Genomic DNA, 20,094 nt, shown 5'->3' with positions numbered 1-20,094 from the left:
GTGAAGAAAGTACAATGGTTAAGGAAACAGAAGTCCTAGGAACACGAGTCTGTCCCAATATACCTGTAAGAGTTCGCCCCTTCCTCAAGTACCATCTCAGGCTGGTTCTAATTAGTTCCGTCCCAACAGCCAAGCTGGCAATGAGGCAGCCTCTATCTGCACCCACTGCTAACTCGGGCTGGCTGTTCGGGCTGTGCATAAATGTAAACATTCTGGACCTCAATTTTCTTGCCTGTAAATAGAGTTAATAAGCATATTTATCTCAAAGGGTTGTTAGGAGGATTCCACGAGATCATGAATGTGAAAACCTGGTGCTTTGCCTGGCATACAATAAGCCCTTGATAAATGTTGTATTATTATTAAATGCTAAACCCCAGAGAACATGCAATTTATTCAGAGCAGATTTGCCAAGAGCAAACAAACCATGGGGTGATGATGAGCAAGGAGCTGGAAGAGACCCCAGGGCATCAATCCTAACTGTCATTTCATGTCATCCCAAGGAGGGTACACTTAGAACTCTGCCCTTTCAGAGGGCGGAGCAAAGACAAGTGGCAACCCACTTCTAATTGCAACCCAGAGGCCCCTCTGATTATCAGAGGAAGAATAAATTCTGATCAGGATGCAGGGCGGAAGGAAAGTCCCAGGAATCTCACTCCCCAGCCTAGCAGCCCTCAAGGTGTTTGGTCTGTTCCCTGCTTTTTTCAGTTCTGTGTACATTATGGGAAGTTTCTGGACGGTGTAGTTGGTGGTTGGCCTGAACTTTTGGCAAGAGATCTTGGAACATGAAGTAGGGTGAAAGGAAGCCAGGGCTGTTTCCTGTCTCTGCTCTCTGAAGAGTTCATTCTGGCAGGTCCTGGGAGGTTAGGGCACCTGGGTCCAAGGCCAGCCCCAAACCCTCTCCTCTCATGGATCCATCCTTCTCCAGGACAGACAGTAAACAAGCTGTCAGGAGGTAGTCTGGCCCATTTTCCTTTAGAGTATCAGATTTCCAGGATCTGAAGCAGACTTCTGTTAGCCATGATCTGTGCAGAAAATGCCCGAGTGACTTGGTCTCTAAGTCCTTCAGATGACAGTCACTAAACATGGAGTCCTAGAGCCATGCTGCCTGGTTTCTCTACCTCCGCTCTGCCACCTACTAGCTGCCACAAAAGTTACTTCTCTTTTCTGTCTTAGCTTCTTCACACGTAAAATAGGGATATTAATCATACCTAAATGGATATGAAGATTAAGTGAATTAATGGAAAGCACTGAGATATAAGTGCTATCACATAGCAAATGCTCAAAGTATTTTTAGAGTTTCAGTGTACACTGAATTTTTCAGGATTGCAACTACCATATAAACTAAGAGAAGATAGTATTTTCATTTGTTTAGAATTTTACACAAGAGTCATTTACTTTTTTTTTTTTTTTAAGATTTTATTTATTTATTTGACAGACTGAGATCACGAGTAGGCAGAGAGGCAGGCAGAGAGAGAGAGAGGAGGAAGCAGGCTCCCTGCTGAGCAGAGAGCCCGATGCAGGACTCAGTTCCAGGACCCTGAGATCATGACCTGAGCCGAAGGCAGAGGCTTTAACCCACTGAGCCACCCAGGAGCCCCTGGAGTCGCTTACTCTTTTGAAGATTTTTATTTATTTGAGAGAGAGAGAGAGAGCAGAAGCAGGGGGAGAGGCAGAGAGAGAGGGAGAAATAGATTCCCTGCTGAGCTGGGAGCCTAATGTGAGGCTCGATCTCAGGACCCTGTAAATCACAACCTGAGCCAAAGACAGATACTTAACCATCTGAGCCATCCAGGTGCCCCTAGTTTACTCTTTTGGAAAATCAAGTTCTACAATGTACTTCTGAGCTGTTAGCATAAGATACCTGTATGATTTTGTATTTGTAGGTGTTACATTCATTATGGGTCTACATATAAGAGCAACCAGATAGTTCATTGTATCTTAGAGCTAGCCTAGACATTGATGTATTAAAATATATGTTATTTTAGTATAAACAAATGTCCTTTTATTCCTTCTTCATTTATAGTTAGGACATTATATTGATTTTTTAAATATATATGTAGGTTAAGAAGCTAAAATTTCATTTCAGGAGAATAAAGGGAAACACCAAAATATCTGTTATAATAATTTGTTATAAATAAAAGTGTGTTGGGTCTGATATACAGAAAGGGAGATGACAGCAAACATTCCCAAATGTGGTGCTTAACTTGTGCTTCCTTTATGATGTCACCTAAGACACCCTGGAGAAGATGACAAATCTTGTTCCAGGTGAATGAGTGAATAAAGTAGAGGGAAGAGGAAGAGATGCTATCCTTTTATTAGCACTTGGCCAATGTAAGCTAAGCTACCAGGTACAACTGGAAATGAGTGCTAGTTCTTCCTGGCATTAGCTTTGGAAACTTATAACCACTTGTCTCTTCATGAACTTTCTTTCCTCATTCATAAAAGGAGACAGTTGGATTATTTCCCAAGGTATCTTCCATGGAACATTATTACTTGGTATGCTTTTTTTTTTTTTTAAAGATTTTATTTATTTAACAGAAATCACAAGTAGAGAGGTAGGCAGAGAGAGAGGGAAAAGCAGGCTTCCTACTGAGCAGAGAGCCCGATGCGGGGCTCGATCCCAGGACCCCGGGATCATGACCTGAGCTGAAGGCAGAGGCTTTTTTTTTTTAAAGATTCCATTTATTTATTTGACAGAGATCACAAGCAGGCAAAGAGGCAGGCGGAGAGAGGAAGGGAAGCAGGCTCCCTGCTGAGCAGAGAACCTGATGCGGGGGGCTCCATCCCAGGACCTTGGAAACATGATCTGAGCCGAAGGCAGAGGCTTTAACCCACTGAGCCACCCAGGCACCCCAAAGGCAGAGGCTTAACCCTATGAGCCACCCAGGCGCCCACTTGGCATGCTTATAATGAAGAAAGGGTTCCTTGGTAAATGAGTTGAAGAAATTGTTAGTTTTCTTTGCTGAAGGCCTTCTCAGACCCTTTAATAGGTTAACATGTACCTAATCGCCAAGAGGAAAATATATAGTTGTATGCAGCATCTTCCAAACGTATTTGACCATGAAGACCTTATGTCAGAGGAACAACTCGTAAGGTTAATAAGCCAAGGGAAATTTTTATGAAATACAAGTTAAATGATCTCTAAGGCCTTTTTAACCTTTAACATTCTAAAATTCTCTACACACAAAGAATAATCCAGTCAAGAAATGGGCAGAAGACACGAACACACAGTTTGCAAAGAAGACATCCAAATGGTCAAGAGATGCATGAAAAAGTGCTCAACATCACTTGACATGAGGGAAATACAAATCAAAACCACAGTGAGATACCACCTTATACCAGTCAGAATGGCTAAAATCAATGTCAGGAAATGACAGATGCTGGTGAGGATGCGGAGAAAGGGGAACCCTCCTACACTGTTGGTAGGAATGCAAACTGGTGCAGCCACTCTGGAAAACAGTATGGAGGTTCCTCAGAAAGTTGAAAATAGAGCTACCTTATGACTCAGCAATCGCATTACTGGGTATTTACCCTAAAGATACAAATGTAGTGATCCGAAGGGGCACGTGCACCCCAATGTTTATAGCAGCAATGTCCACAATAGGCAAACTACGGAAAGAGCCCAGATGTCCATCAACAGATGAATGGATAAAGAAGATGTGGTATATATCTACACACACACGCATATGTATACACACACAATGGAATATTATGCATCCCTCAAAAATTGACCTCTTGCCATTTGCAATGACGTGGATGAAACTAAAGGATATTATGCTAAGCAAAATAAGCCAATCAGAGAAAAGCTATTCTCATATGATTTCACCTGTATCTTAAGAAACAGAACTTAAGAAACAAGGCGGAGGATCATAGGGGAAGAGAGGAAAAAATGAAACAAGACGGAACCACAGAGGGAGACAAACCATAAGAGACTCTTAAACTCAGGAAACAAACGGAAGGTTGGTGGAGTGAAGGGGGGTGCCAGGGATGGGGTGGCCGGCCAGGTGATGGACACTGGGGGGTATGTGCTATGGTGAGTGCTGTGAATTGTGTAAGACTGATGAATCACACACCGGTATCCCTGAAACAAATAATATATTATATGTTAATTAAAATAATAATTATTAATTTAAAATAGATAAATAACATTATAAAATTCTGAGTTTGAATAATAATGCTTCATTCTTTGTCTTTCTAGATCAGATAAGAAGGATAAGGAATAGGCTAACCTACAGAAAATAAAACTGTATAGGTCTGATGCAGAAGAGGAAGATGAACCAAGTTCTAACATATGTAGATCTATGTAAATGATTATGCAGAAGAGGCAGAGAGGGAGCAGTCTTAAATGTCAGGGCTTCCAAACTGTCACTTACATTATCACTAGAAAAGGTTGAACATTGATATTTTAGCAGTCGCAGTAAGGTACTGAGTTGTAATCTTTTCAGCTCAATTTCTCAAATCCATCACTACTGTCAAATGGATCTGGCTAAGTTACTATTGAGGAAATCTATGGGACTAACCCCCCTCCTAGGCACTGACCCCCACCTCTTCCCTCATAGATAGGTATCATGGAGGCTGAACACAGTTTTACACAAAACAGCATTTCCACATACCCCACCTGGCCCAACCAAGTTGATGTGGAGATGGGCATCTGATCTTCGCTGCAACATTTGCATGTGGGGCCAGGGAGGGACTCTGAGCGTTGGATATAAGAGTAACACTGGGCCACTGTCCGTGGTCATAGTGCTGCCACAGGAGGAAAGCTGGGCTTTAGTGCAAAAGAACAGAGGTGAAATACAGAAGAAGCAGAGGCAAGAAATGGAGCACTTCAATTCCCAATTCTAGGAGTCACGAATAACCAGCTCCATCCCAGCTTTTCCCACGACATGACTGTCAACCCTTCCTTGGATTTGGTAGGCCAACAAGTTCTCTTTGCTTAAGCTAGTTCAGGCTAGATTTCTGTTGCTCAAAACTCAAAGAGTTCTCACTACAGTTACATATATCCTCCATACCTACTTTCTTCATCTATAAAGAAGAAAGAATGGAGGCTGCCATCTGAAAGCTGATGGACTAAACACATGTGTACACTATCGCCCTTTCCTGGAACCCCACAAACGTGACAGTAAAGGGATACAAAATGGCACTAAAGTTTCAGAACAAAAAGCACTAACAAGGCAATAGTAATAAAAGTTTAGATGCAAGAAAGCAGTTGGATGAATTCTAGGGTCACCATCCTGACTTGCCCAGGTTAGTAAGTTTTACATCTGCTGCACTTCCATAATTATTAAGTGTTCTCTTTCACTTTCAGAAGTGTTTTAGTTTGGATGATAAACTGGTTCACTAAATCCAGAAGCAAGCCTAATACAAGCCCAAAAATGTTCCAAAATTGATGAGTATTATCTCTTAAAATGGAGGTGAACAGAAGACCTGATTGGAAGTTTGAGTAATAATCAGGTGACATGGTACCCAGGTGACTGTTCTTCCCTAACCATAACAGAAGCTTAGCGTTTTACCCTTCAGAGGATCCAACCAGAGAGATTCTGGAGACATGCACGTTGGGTTCCAATAAGGATGAGTCTACCATGTTGAAAACAGAACAATTAAGTCTTGAAAGTCTACGTACTAAATGGTGAGATTGCCATCCACCTTCTTTCACTCATCTTCCAGAATCCTGGCAGCTAAGTTGGTATCCTCTAGAGAGGAGACAAGACAATTCCACTCTGACCAGCTCCAAAGCAAAGACTTCAAAAGAGTCTTAGAGTCTACCAATGAAAGGAAGTCTCCTGATGAAATGACTTGGCCAGATCATCCTCCTCCTATAAAGCTCACCAGTCCATAAGTATTGCCCCCCCCCCACACGGCATCATTAACTTTTAAATGCCGTATTCTTAAATCTTGCAGTAAGCTTAGAAAGTAACTGGTCCAGATAAGAGCAAGTGAGTGAAAGGGTAGTAGGAGATACGCCTCTCAGAAGATGAAACTGTTAGAGTACTCGACATACTTGAGCCTTTTAAGAGATTTATGAAAATTTAGCAAGGGGGATAAATTGATAATAGGTTCACATTAAAAAAACAAATGTGGGGCGCCTCGGTGGCTCAGTGGGTTAAAGCCTCTGCCTTAGACTTGGGTCAAGATCCCAGGGTCCTGGGATGGAGCCCTGCATTGGGCTCTCTGCTCAGCATGGAGCCTGCTTCCTCCTCTCTCTCTGCCTGCCTCTCTGCCTACTTATGATCTTCCTGTCAAATAAATAAATAAAATTGTAAAAAAAAAAAAAAAAAAAGGTAAACCTGAGACATTTATTAACTTCAGAGAAAGCCAAAATTCATACAAGAAAGGAAATGTAATCACAGTATATTATATGGCTCAGCTGTGGATAACAGTTATAGTCATGATAACATAAACACTAAATGCTGTTACAGCAAAAACTGTAATGTAATTATATAGGGAAAATGGGGAAGCAGAATACGTTCGCGGGGAGCATGTTCATAAAAATAATAACACATAATAATACACACTAAATAATAACTAATCAAAAGAATGTACAGATTCTAAGTACTTTACATCATTAAGGACGTTTAATTTTAAAAACAACTACATAAAACGGTACTATTATTCTCCCATTTTACAGATGAGGAAATTGAGGTACACAGATGTCAGCTAACTTGTGCAGTGTCTCACTGCCAGTGAGGTATAATGCTGGGATTCAATCCCAGACATTTTAGCTCTAGAGTCAACCCTTTAAGTCTAAGCCACTATGCTGCTCCGTTCTGTCTCACCACAGGCCAGTCTTCTCCACCTTGGGAACATAATCACTGAGTGAGTCTCACTTTCACCTATTAGATCTAGCAGGAAGTCAGTAAGTGGGGTGAAAAGTCAAGAAATAGCAGTGTAAGCATGCCACTCAGAAATATGGAAGTAAGTATTTAAAGAAATAATCAAGTTGAAAATAGTTGCTGATGGAAAGTGACAATGGTGGTAAGAAAGAAGGATGGGCTATGGATCTTTGAATTAAGTTTTGTAAAACTGTGAATAACATTTTTGGATATAAAAATCAAAATTAAAAAACAAATATGGTAATAGGATGAGTAACCCATTTGACAAATGGGCAAAGATTGGGAACAGACATTTCTCCAAAGATATACAAATGGCTAATAAGCTCATGAAATAATGTTTAACATCTTGAGCCATCAGGGAAATGCAAATTTAAACTACACCACTTCACACCCACTAGGATGGCGATAATCCTAGTAAATGACAGACAATAACAAGTATTAATGAGAATGTGGGGCATCTGGAACCCTCATATATAGCCTGTGAGAATGAGAAATGACACAGCTGGAAAACAGTCTGGCAGTTCCTTAAAAAGTTAAATGTAGAGTCACTGTATGACCCAGCAATTCCACGCCTAGATATATATCCATGAGAATGAAAAAATACATTTGCACAAAAACGTGTACATAAATATTCATGGCAACATTTTTTAAAATAGTCGAATAGAGGAAATAACCCAAATGTCCATCAACTGATAAACAAATACAGTTTACTCACACAACGGATTGTTATTCATCCATAAAAAGTTACGCAATCCCGATACAGGGCTATAATACGGATGAATCTTGACTACATTATGCTAAGCGAAAAAAGCCAGACACAAAAAGGTCACATAGTATGTGATTTCTTTCATATGGAATGTCTAGAAAAGGCAAATTCATAGGTAGAAAGTAGATTTGTGGTGGCCAGAGCTGGGGAATGGGGGTGGGGGCATGGTAGGAGTGACTGCTTATGACTACAGGGCTTCTTTTTGGGGGTAATGAAAGTGCCCTGGAATTAGGTGGTGGTGGTGTTTGAGCAATTTTATAAATATACTAAAAACCCTGAATTGCACAATTTAAAGTTCTAAAAAATATTTGTTTATTTATTTATTTTTAAAGATTTGAGAGAGAGAGTGCACGCCCACACACACAAGCAGGGGGAGGGGAGAGGGACAAGCAGACTCCCCGCTGAGCATGGAGAGTGATGTGGGGCTCGATCCCAGGACCCTGAGATAATGACCTGAACTGAGCCACCCAGGCGCCCCTTATTTATTTTTAAGTACCTCTATGCCCAATGTGGGGCTCGAACTCACAACCCTGAGATTAAGAGTTGCTCTTCTGACTGAGCCAGTCAGGCACCCCTGGACTGCACAGTTTAAAAGAGTGAATTTTATAGATATGAGTTACACCTCAATTTAGGAAATTACGTGAGGAAAAAAATACAAGATATGGCGGGAATGGGGCTCTTGCGCTATTGATGAACACAGCACACTCATTTATCTCCCTTTAGGTAAGCAGCAGAGGCCTGGTGGATGTGTCTTCATCTGCCTCCACCTGGCTTTGCCTTTCTCCTGTGCAACTTCCCTTAGGTTGGCTCTGACTCCAGCCTGGCACCACTCCTCTCCTGACACCTTCTAGCCCTACTCTCTCAGACGCCGGCTCAGATCCTGTGACAAAGACATCCCTAGAAAATGCCCCGGATACTGTCCAGGGTTATGTAGCTGTAAACCCTCTTTAACTCAGCGGTTTAAGAGTCTGACTTCTGAGTTGCTATCCCACAAAGAAATCTTGTATTTGACAGACGGTAGAGATCCTTGGAAAAACAAGCATTCATTAATGACTAAACATTTGGTTGTTAATGTGTGGGAATGAACATTTGAGAAGTTGTGCTTCTGGTCTGACTGGGTCTTAGGAAGGAAAAGACAGCAAATTATATTGGGCTTTAACAGAATAAGACAAGCTTCTAAATATATATAACAGGTGTAAAAAATCATCACAGTTTTTTTGGCAACCCCTCGCCACAGAGAAGTGATGAGAACTTTGCTATTTACAGAAAAAGTAGATGGCTGAACGGGAACTAGTACTTGATACAAGTCTCCACTCGATTAACTAAAACGTTACTTTAAATATTCTCAGCATGGGAGAGAAACAGGTGACTGCATAATGGGTATTTTCATCCTCTACTGGTGTAATTATTTGTTTTGAAATAATCTTTATTTGCTCTTTTTCTTTTTTTTAAAAAAGGTTTATTTGAGAGAGAGCACACAGGCACCTGTGAGACAGAGGGAAAGTGGGTAGGGCCAGAGGGAGAGGGAGAGAAAGGATCTCAAGCAGACTCCCTAGTGAGTGTGGACCCTGACATGGGGCTTGACCTCATGACCCTGTGATCATGACCTGAACTGAAATCAAGAGCTGGATGCTCAACCGACTGAGCTACCCAGGCATACCTATTTTAAGTAAACTCTGCATCCAACATAGGGTTTGAATTCCCTTCCCTGAGATCAAGAGTTGCATGCTCTACCAACTGAGCCAGCCACAATGCCCTATTTGCTCTTTCTTTAAAAAAATAAGAAGTTCAGGGGCACCTGGGTGGCTCAGTTGGCTGGGCATCTGCCTTTAGGTCAGGTCATGATCTCAGGGTCCTGGGATCGAGCCCTGTACCCAGCTCCCTGCTCAGCAGGGAGTCTGCTTCTTCCTCTACCTCTGCTACTCTCTTTGCTTATGCTTTCTCTCTTAAGTAAGTGAAAAATAAAAAAATTTAAATAAGTGGTATTATTATTTGTGGTACTATATCCACTGTTTCATAGTGATAGGGAAGGAAGGGAGAAAACAATACCGCTGGAGGTCAAACCATGTCCAAATGTAGGTTAAATTCTCTGGTTCGATAACTACAAAAGCATCTAGATTCTTCTACGTTTTCCAGTCCAGCTGGTATCCATGAGGAAGAACAAGGTGATATATGCAATCATGAGATCCTCTCACGGAGTCAGAAAGCTGGATTCCACGTACTAAAGCCTGTCCTCCAAAACCTGAGATGACTGATGGTGTGTGCCCGGCATGATAAAGTGTAAGGTTCTGAAAGTTCCAGCCACGAAATGAAATGCCTATTCACTCAGATCGAATATAAACTTATCTTTGGTGGGTTGTTTTTCTTTTTTTTTTTTTAAGATTTTATTTATTTATTTGACAGAGAGAGATGACAAGCAGGCAGAGAGGCAGGCAGAGAGAGAGAGAGGAGGAAGCAGGCTCCCTGTTGAGCACAGAGCCCGATGCGGGGCTCGATCCCAGGACCCTGAGATCATAACCTGAGCGGAAGGCAGCGGCTTAACCCACTGAGCCACCCAGGCGCCCCTCTTTGGTGGGTTTAAAAAAAATCCTTCAAAACCCCAGCAAATCTAAGGATATGATAGTAGCCGTGGTGGTGATGACAGTCGTCCTAACAATCCCACCAGCACCCACGATGAGGACTAATCATCATCACTGTCATCTTCTGCATTTACAATCCTTTACAGTTGCAGAATATCACATGTCATCTCATCTAATCCTCACCACATCTGTGTCAGGGGGATAGGGCTGATGTGCAGATGAGGTTCAGAGAGGTTAAGAGATTTTCACCAATCCCAGAACAGGCACCAAGTCCAAGAGTCCAAAAAATTACTCCATGTGGCTCCTTATTCTTTCAAGTGTCAGAAACAAGTTCTTTCAAGGTAAGGATGTCAGAAACACTGCTTCTCTTGTCTTCCTGAGGCTGGAGTATGTGGTACGGACACTTAAAGGAGAGAGGAAAAAAAAAAAAGGAAGAATAGGATGGAGAAGAGATACCCCACACAGAAAAGGCTTCTCAAGATGCAGCAATAATGAACAGGTGGAAAGCATAAGCACAAAAGAGAAGGGACTATGGAATCCTAGGGGCTCAGTATGGGTTAAATTGTGTGTCCCCACTGCTGAAAGATACAGTGAGGGCCTAACCTCTAGTACCTCAGAATGTGACCTTATTTGGAAACAGTCATTGTGATGTGACTAGTTAAGGTCATACTGGAGGAGGGGGCCCTATTCCAGAAAGGAAGAAGGAAGCCATGTGAAGACAGAGACACATGGGGAGAACACACATGATGACAAAGGCAGAGACTGAAGCTATGTGGCTCCAAGCCAACAAATGCCAATGGCCGCCAGCCGAGCACCGGAAGCCAGTGAGAGACAAGGAGGAACTTCCCTACAGGTTTCAGAAGGCATGCGGCCCTGTGGACACTTTGAGTTTGGCCTTCTAGCCTGCAGAAGTAGGAGACAGTAGTTCTACTGTCAGTGGTACTTTGTTAGGCAGCCCCAGGAAATGACTACAGAGTCCGAGTGGATCCTTTCTTCTAAGACTGAAATGGAGCAGCAGCATCTCCACTGTCTGAGAGAGAAGAAAGAGTTTGGGGGGAAGAGACCATTTATAAACCTAGGACTCAGCTGAAAGTCCCTCTAAGCCTCTGTCTCTCTTGACACTGTGAACAGTGTCCAGCAAAGGCTGAATTCTTATTAAATGTCTTTCAGGAATAATACCAACACTGTAAACAGCCAGGCCCTGGCCAGTAGCAGATGATCGACAGAACTGCTGCCTTGGCCCAGCGGTCGGAGCCCTACGTTCCCAGAAAGGGAGCAGGCTCTTTAATTTCAGTCCTGGAAGGGCTCTCTCTCCCAAGTACTTTTTCAAAGTTTATAGGGAAATAATTATTACCTGGATCTCAGTCATGTTTATATAAATGTTCTTCTCATTTACTCCTCACACAGGGCCTTCAAGCTGTTAAAAAGAGCAATGTGTGAAACTGGCTCCAGGAAGGAAACTGGGCCCGTTCACTGTACTCACAGCATGAAAACCACACCAAATGTTGTCAAAATAACTTTCAGGATAGAACAAAACCAATAAAAGGAAGGAAAAGTTTCCATTCCTTGTGTCCATTTACTTATAACTTGCCATATGTGCTGTGTCAGAGATTAAGGGCCAAGTCCTCCTCGGGTCTCTGTTCTCAGTCTGGACAGACCGGAAACAAGGTGAACCTGGGACTCACTCACCCAATCTTTTGGACAAGACCACAGGTAACTGCTGTATCCAAAAGTGCCTAACATCACACTTGAGCCGGGTTTTTTTGGTTTTTCTTTGGTTTTGTTTTGTTTTGTTTTTTTAAGGCCAGGGTATGCATTTTCTCTGACAAAGAACTAGGAGAGTAACCTCTGAATACACAAATGGCACTGAAACCACTCTTCATAATGTTATCAGGAAGAGGCTTAGGTCATCAGAGCCTATCACTGGACTCAAAGAAGGAATTCAAAATCATTCCGGTGGGGGGGGAAGAAGAGGACTCAATTTAGCTCAGAACCTGACTCAGCCATCAGTTTATAATTAATCCCAAACTCTTCTCCCTAAAGATGTTTCCATGGTTTGCTTATTTTCTGAAGACAGGACCGGGTGTTAAGATTTGTTTATCAGGGCGCCTGGGTGGCTCAGTGGGTTAAGCCTCTGCCTTTGGCTCGGGTCATGATCCCAGGGCTCTGGGATCAAGCCCTGCATTGGGCTCTCTGCTGGGCAGGGAGCCTGCTTCCTTCCCCCTATCTCTCTGCCTGCCTCTCTGTCTACTTGTGATTTCTGTCTGTCAAATAAATAAATAAAACCTTAAAAAAAAAAAAGACTTATTTATCATCTTGAAAGAATGAATTCTAAAGCCCACTACTTATCTCCTATTAGACACAATATAGACTGTTGGTTTTTTTTCCACCTAAAATGAGTGACTAGAAGGAAGAAAAGCTATGCTCTAGGAATTACCTTTTACTATTAAAAAGTAAGGGAGAGGGGTGCCTAGGTGGCTCAGTGGGTTAAAGCCTCTGCCTTTGGCTCAGGTCATGATCCCAGGGTACTGGGATCAAGCCTGGCATTGGGGGGGGGGGTGTCTCTGCTCAGCAGGGAGCCCCCTTCCTCCTCTCTCTGCCTGCCTCTCTACATACTTGTGATCTCTGTCTGTCAAATAAATAAATAAAATCTTAAAAAAAAAAAAAAAAAGCAAGGGAGAAAGTTTAAACATAAAATGTTAGCACATTTTTTAAAAAAGATTTTATTTTATTTAAGGAGGCTCCACACCCAGTGTGGAGCCAAATGCGGGACTTAAACTCACTACCTTAGATCAACACCTGAGCTGAGATCAAGAGTTGGAGCCTTAAACAACAAAGCCAGCAGGCACCCCTGAAAACTGATCTACATTTTTGGTTTCTGCTTAGGTCATGATCTCAGGGTCATGAGATCGAGCCCTGCATTAGGCTCCATGCTCAGTGGGGAGTCTGCTTGGGATTCTCTTCCTCTCCCTGTCCCTCCCCTACTCCACTGAGTATAGTTTCTCAGTCATACATGAATGAATGAATGAATGAATGATTGATTTTATTTTTCAGTAATCTCTATTCGTATTGGGAGACTTTGAACTCAAAACCCCGAGATCAAGAGTCACATAAATTGCTGTCACATTTAGTCACTGTAAACCCATGTGCAAAGTTCTCAAGTACTTCACAGTTCTTCTAAGAAGTCAACTCTCTGTAAACTGTGTAGAGGACTGTAGTAGTAGCTACCTAAATAAATCTAGAACTACAGTCAGTCCCAAAGTACTCATCCTTTTTTTAGGATCATCAGCTTTTTCCCTACTGCCTACAGCCAATTCTCATTATTTATGGTAATTATGTTCTATAAAGTTGCCATGAACACTGAATTAGTTTTCATGTTCAGTATCAGTGGATACTGAACCATGGCTCCTAGGGGAAATACAGGTTTAGGTTTCTGAGAGCTTCTGGTCACTCCAGATCACTTACCTTTTAAATCTTTTTTTCTCTCTTCTTCAAATGTGATCATCTCTATTGTTCTGCTTTTAATTCTATTCAGTGATTTTTAAAAAAAGTCTCAGGTATTATAGTTTTTAGTTCTAGAACTCCCATTTGGCTTTTTTTTTTTTAATTTATTTATTTGTCAGAGAGAGAGCGAACGAGAGTGAGCACAGGCAGACACAGTGGAAGGCAGAGTCAGAGGGAGAAGCAGGCTCCCTGTGGGGCAAGGAGCACGATGTGGGACTCGATCCCAGGACGCTGGGATCATGACCTGAGCCGAAGGCAGCTGCTTAACCACCCAGGTGTCCCCCATTTGGCTTTTTAAAAAACTATTTCTATTTCTTCACTTTTTTTAATTTTTAAAATTTTTTATTTAAATTCAATTAATTAACATATGTATATTATTAGTTTCAAAGGTAGAGCTTAATGATTCATCAGTCTTACATAATATTTGCTGAGATTTCTATCTTTTTATTAATTATAGGCATTTTTCTCTTCTACTTCATTAAGGATAATTATAATATGGGACGCCTGGGTGGCTCAGTTGGTTGGACGACTGCCTTCGGCTCAGGTCATGATCCTGGAGTCCCGGGATCGAGTCCCGCATCAGACTCCCAGCTCCATGGGGAGTCTGCTTCTCCCTCTGACCTTCTCCTCGCTCATGCTCTCTCTCACTGTCTCTCTCTCAAGTAAATAAATAAAATCTTAAAAAAAAAAAAAAAGGATAATTATAATAGCTCCTTTAAAATCCCAACATCAGGATTACCTTGGGGTGGTCTCAGTTTCATTTTCCTTTCTACTGAGAATATTTACATTTTTCTGGTTTTTCATATATTGAGTTATTTTCGACTATATCCTGGACATTATAAATGTTAAATTAAGAAGACCCTAGAATTCATTCTTCTCCAATTAGTGGTTTCTGCCGCTTCTTCTTTTTTTAAAGTGGGCACTTATCTTGCTCGGTTCAGGGGTCAGTTCTACATGTAGGCAAACAGAATTTGGGATGCCTTTCTCTGGATCTACCCATTCCAGGATATTCCAGGATTTCCCTTCTCTGTCCTGGAGCTGTGGTTTCCGAGATTCAGTGTTCTGGTTTGCCAGGCTAGAAAGACTGTGATATCTCTACCAGTGCCCCTCCTGCATTGATTGCATGCATTCCCAAATAGCCTTGTCCCTAGGTTAAAAGCCAAGAAAACGGATGGAAACTGACTCTGTCCAGGACCTCTCCTCTGAGCACGGACTCCCTATGAGAGTCTGCAGCTGTGCGCTCAATGTCTCAAGGCGGCTGCTTACTATAGTATGTCCAGAATTTATAGTTGTTATCTGAAGGAGGGCTTGGTAGGCTATTACTCAGCTGTTTCTGCCCCAATTATTCATTATTATCTTTGGAAGGTATTTATGAAAATGGATGTTCTAAACATCTACAATACTTGAAATAAACAAGTCACTTTGCAAAGATCTGGGAAGTTAGTTTGCAAAGACCTGGATAGTTAGGCAGAATTTTTTTCATTCTGTTGCTCAGCTTACCCTCTCCATGCTAAGAGGGCTGCTCTTAATTCTGAGGCCAACAGAAGGCACAGGTCTAAACATACCCCCTCCCCTGGGTACTCCTAGTACATTTAATTTTCAAGAAGGGTAAGGTAGAATAGATTAAAAGGGAGTTCCTTCTGGCTTCTCATGGGCTTCAGGCTATCATGGGAATAAATTAGCAGTTACCAGATATGGTCATAAGGCCAAAACAAGGCTAAGCAGAGAAAATAAGTTTTTCATTAAGAAAATGAATACAAGGGTTGGGGGAACTGTGTGGTGGGTATTAGAGAGGGCACGAATTGCATGGAGCACTGGGTGTGGTGCAAAAACAATGAATACTGTTAGCTGAAAAGAAAAAAAAATTTTTTTTTAAATCATTAAAAAAAAAGAAAGAAAGAAAGAAAGAAAGAAAGAAAAAGAAAGAAAGTGAATACAGGGGTGCCTGGGTGGCTCAGTGGGTTAAAGCCTCTGCCTTCGACTCAGGTCATGATCTCAGTGTCCTGGGATCAAGCCCCGCATCGGGCTCTCTGCTCAGCGGGGAGCCTGCCTTCCTCCTCTCTCTCTCTCTGCTTCTCTGCCTAATTGTGATCTCTGTCTGTCAAATAAATGAATAAAATCTTTTAAAAAGAAAGAAAGAAAGAAAGAGAGAGAGAGAATACAGTGTCTCCCTCCAGTGTGGATATTGTGTTCATTGCACAAGATTCTGACTGCTTTCAAATGAGTGGGTCTGTGATGTCTCCCCTTTGTGAACCCAATCTACCTCCTGATCTTCTGGACTCTCTACCTCCTCTCTAAGCGGCCAGAACCACAGAGGTCCTTGGCGGGCACATCTACCAGCAAGAGAGAATTCACTGAAACCTGGCATTATCTTTTGGCACTGTGTAACTTCAGAAATAGTGATTAGAAGAGGAAACACACACAGAGACACACACATACACACACAACTTCATCAGCAAAGTGGCATTTTCATTTCAGCTGTTCCTGAGGGCAAAACAGCAGAAAAGATAAAGCCTAGATTGAAAGCTTTGTGGTGATCTCCGTTTCTCATTAAAGTGCCACTGATTATAATCACACCTACGATTACAAGATTTAACACACCTGCTCTTAAGGATGCACCAGGAAAAGGAACTCTACATTCATCCCATCTTTACTCACCGAGCAAGCACAATTTATATATTTCAGTAAGCGCAAGACAGAGCTGGTTTGGAGAACAGGAGAGAGGTTTTCCAGTCACATGGTTTTTTGAAAGTGACAATAATATTCCATGGCCACAATTTATTTTAGCATTGGTGAGACCAGGAGTGTTGCTTTCATTGGCTCCACACAGATGTGAGAAATCTAGATAGAGTTTCTATTTCTTCTCTCACTTGACTAGCCAGATACTTTGCTGTGCACATACACATACACTCACTCTCTCTTTCTCTCACTCATTCAGTAAGGGTGTGTGTACTTATAGAGGTTTTTGTTTGGCCACTTTTGTCAAAATTCATTTTTATTAATAGAAAATAAACATTAATTCCAGTTTTAGTTGTTATACCTAAAGTTGCTAATAAAAAAAAAAAGAATTTAAAATAATCACTTGGGGTGCTTGGGTGGCTCAGTGGGTTAAAGCCTCTGCTTTTGGCTAAGGTCGTGATCCCAGGGTCCTGGGATGGAGCCCCGAATCGGGCTCTCTGCTCAGCAGGGAGCCTGTTTCCTCCTCTTTCTCTGCCTGCTTCTCTGCCTACTTGTGATCTCTGTCTGTCAAATAAATAAATAAATAAAATCTTAAAAAAAAATAAATAATCACTTAATCAGGGTGCCTGGGTGGCTCGGCTCAGGTCACGATCCCAGGATCCTGGGATGGAACCCCATGTCACTGGGCTCCCTGTTCAGTGGGGAGCCTGCTTCTCCCTCTCCCTGCCACTCCCCCTGCTTACACATGTGCTAGCGCGCTCTCTCTCTCTCTCTGTCAAATAAATGAATAAAATCTTTTTAAAAATTCACTTAACCATCCTGTTTTGATTAAGACAACTGAAACTGTGGCTTAAAAAAAAAAAAGAAAAATTCAGCGGGACGCCGGGGTAGCCCAGTTGTTTAAGCGTCCAACTCTTGATCTCAGCTTAGTATTGTGAGTTCAAGCCCTCCACTGGGCTCCACACTGGGCATGGAGCCTACTTTAAAAAAAAAAAAAAGAAAGTGGGGGCACCTGGGTGGGTCAGTGGGTTAAAGCCTCTGCCTTCAGCTCAGGTCATGATCCCAGGGTCCTGGATTCGAGCCCTGCATCAGGCTCTCTGCTCAGCAGGGAGCCTGCTTCCCTTCCTCTCTCTCTGCCTGCCTCTCTGCCTACTTGTGATCTCTGTCAAATGAATAAATAAAAATTTCTAAAAAAAAAAGAAAGAAAGAAAGCAAGAAAAAGAAATATTCAGCACCATTTGCTCATAGGCCTTTCAGTATTTGTTCTTAAAGTTCCTGGAACTTTCCTATCTGTAAAGTACAGGGATTACTGAGCTATATGAGGAAGCCTCTCTGGGACAACCAATGAGAAGTTAAGCAACTGTCATAAAAGGAATCAATGTATATTTAGCACGGTGACTTGGACTACACAACGATTCCCTCCCCTCCAACTCAGGAGAGACATGCTTCTACGCACTGAGGTACAAAGAGTCAGACTGTTATTTGCTGTTAGAATTAGCTAATAACAATTAATCTCTGGCACAGATGCTACTGGTTCATAATATCCTGCGATTTTAGGAAATTCTGTAAATAGTTTGGATTGAATCCACTTTATTCAGAAATTAAACATGTTTAAAAGGTTCACTACTCTGCCAGAGTATCTGTTGGTTTAGTACCCTTATAAAATATATATAATATGTGTCGATAAATCATAGTCTTAAAGTATACTTAGAATACCACATTTTCCAACCCAAAACCTATTTTAAAAAAAATGTCTATAATTAAAAGCAGCTGATGAAATGAAATCCAAAGTTATGACAAGGGAGACTCACTCTCACTCACTCTAATCAACACTTGAAGCTGTGTTGCTTAGAGAACTTTGAACAGCATGTGGCCTCAGAGCCATTCAAGGACAGGTTGGGAGACACCCTTTCCTCAGTCTTCACCATAGGACTCCAGGCAAGGATGGGCCAGAAATGAGTACTTCTACATATTTCAGCAGAATCCACAGAAGTGTTGAAAAGATTTTTAAGAATGTCTCTCTATCTGTATCTGTGAGAAGTAATGCTCATCAGAGACAAAAAGAGAGAGGCAAGTCCATACACTCACTCAGAAGTGGGAAGAACGGAGGGACTGTTAGGACATCCTTAGCCGGGGCTTCTGCGGGCTTTTAACTACATGCTGACCACCCGTGTGAGTCAAGTGGACTTTCGTGAGAGAACAGCGTTTGGCGGCCAGGACCTCTCTGGGGCATTTCCTCCTAAGAGGAATACACAACATAAGGAAGTAGGGTAAGTACCACAGGGAAGCTACTCTTCCCAGCTCAGAAGGAGTTGATGAAGCCCGTATATGTATTCAGAAAGCCAGGGGATCTTCTAGCTGTGGACAGTGTTCCTATATGGTGCTCAAAAACCACTGGATAGACATTCATGGGATCCAACGGCCCACAGATAAAACTAATGGGAACAGTTACAGAAGCAAGAGCTCCCAACCAGCATCTTCTAAACTTCTTTCACTGGCTGATGTAGCCGCAGAGACTGACAGTAACTAAGTTCTGTCATTGTTGGGTATCCCTGCCTCCATGTTCCACAGCTCCCTCTCAGAGCACTGGGTGGACAGCCCAAAGACTGGGGCAAGTCCTCGGGAGAATACAAAGAAGTTCATCAATCGTGTGAGGATGGGTGACAGAAGGCTTCCATTTTTGAGAAGCTTTTGGAGAAGGAGAGAGCCGTCAACCACAGGCAATATGCCTCTGTTGGATAGCCAGAGACTCTTCACGGTAAGCTGACCCCCTACAGAGCACCCCCTGGGCAGTGATCTCTCTAATCGTGAGCCAAAGTCTGATTCTGTGGTTCTGGAGCCCAAGAGGTGCAAAGGTGCCTCCACAATGCTGACCTGCTCAAATAGGAGGAAGTGATGTGGCCTGATGGATGTCACTGAAGCCAAAGCCCAAGAAATCAAGGGCAATCACTCAACAAAACCTCAGGGTCAGACCTTCCCAAATCTTGTACCGATCATAGCTGGAAGCTGGAAACCCATGTAAAAGCTTATCTCAGGACTTCCAATCACACCCACAGAGTCTTGGTAGAAGTTGTGCCGTCACTTGTAGGCGACAAATTTGCCTGAAGACTGGCATGAGTGGAGAGCCAGAGAAAGTAGGTGGGGGCGGGTGGAATATACGGACAGGCTGTGAGCAGGGGCACAGCAAGTAGCCCCGCCCGGGTCCCCCACTCCCTCATCCTGCGGAGGTGATCCTGCTGCGCCACAGCTGCGTGTTATCCTAAGCAACCCGGCACAACAGTGTGCAGCCCCCAGCTCCCCCGCGCCCGCAGCAGTGCGGGGGCGGCCATCAGCCGGGCACTGCCCGCAGCCCGTGAGGGCAGTGCCGCCCGAGAGGAGTGAGAAGCCCCGGGATGTGCCAGTTGCCGCAGCCCCCTCACAGAGTTGTACAGATATATTTTAATAGTGTTATAACTCACATTTTAAACTCAAATTTTATTTTAAAATAACTAGATTTACAGATAAGCTGCACGAGAATTCCTGTATACCCCTCACCTAGTTTCCCCCATTGTTAACAACTTACATAACCATGGTGTATCTGGCAAGAGTTTTGCAGATTTTTTTTTTTTTTTAAAGTAGATTCCACACCCAGTGTTGAGTCTGTTGCGGAGCCCAACTCACGACCCTGAGATCCAGACCCTGAGATCCAGACCTGGGTTGAGATTGACTCAACTGAGCCACCCAGGTGCCCCAA

The 20,094-nt window shown here is 42.6% G+C and overlaps 1 protein-coding gene and 1 pseudogene across 1 annotated transcript in view; both read right to left on the bottom strand.

Moving 5' to 3' along the window:
• TANGO6 (transport and golgi organization 6 homolog) overlaps positions 1-20,094 on the bottom strand; it is a 184,316-nt gene that overhangs the window by 13,792 nt on the left and 150,430 nt on the right. The window lies entirely within an intron of this gene.
• LOC132005797 (mesoderm-specific transcript homolog protein-like) lies at positions 18,664-19,600 on the bottom strand (annotated as a pseudogene).

This window comes from Mustela nigripes, chromosome 17, assembly GCF_022355385.1.
Source record: "Mustela nigripes isolate SB6536 chromosome 17, MUSNIG.SB6536, whole genome shotgun sequence".
NCBI lineage: Eukaryota > Metazoa > Chordata > Mammalia > Carnivora > Mustelidae > Mustela > Mustela nigripes.
This window is presented reverse-complemented; position numbering and strand designations above follow the sequence as displayed.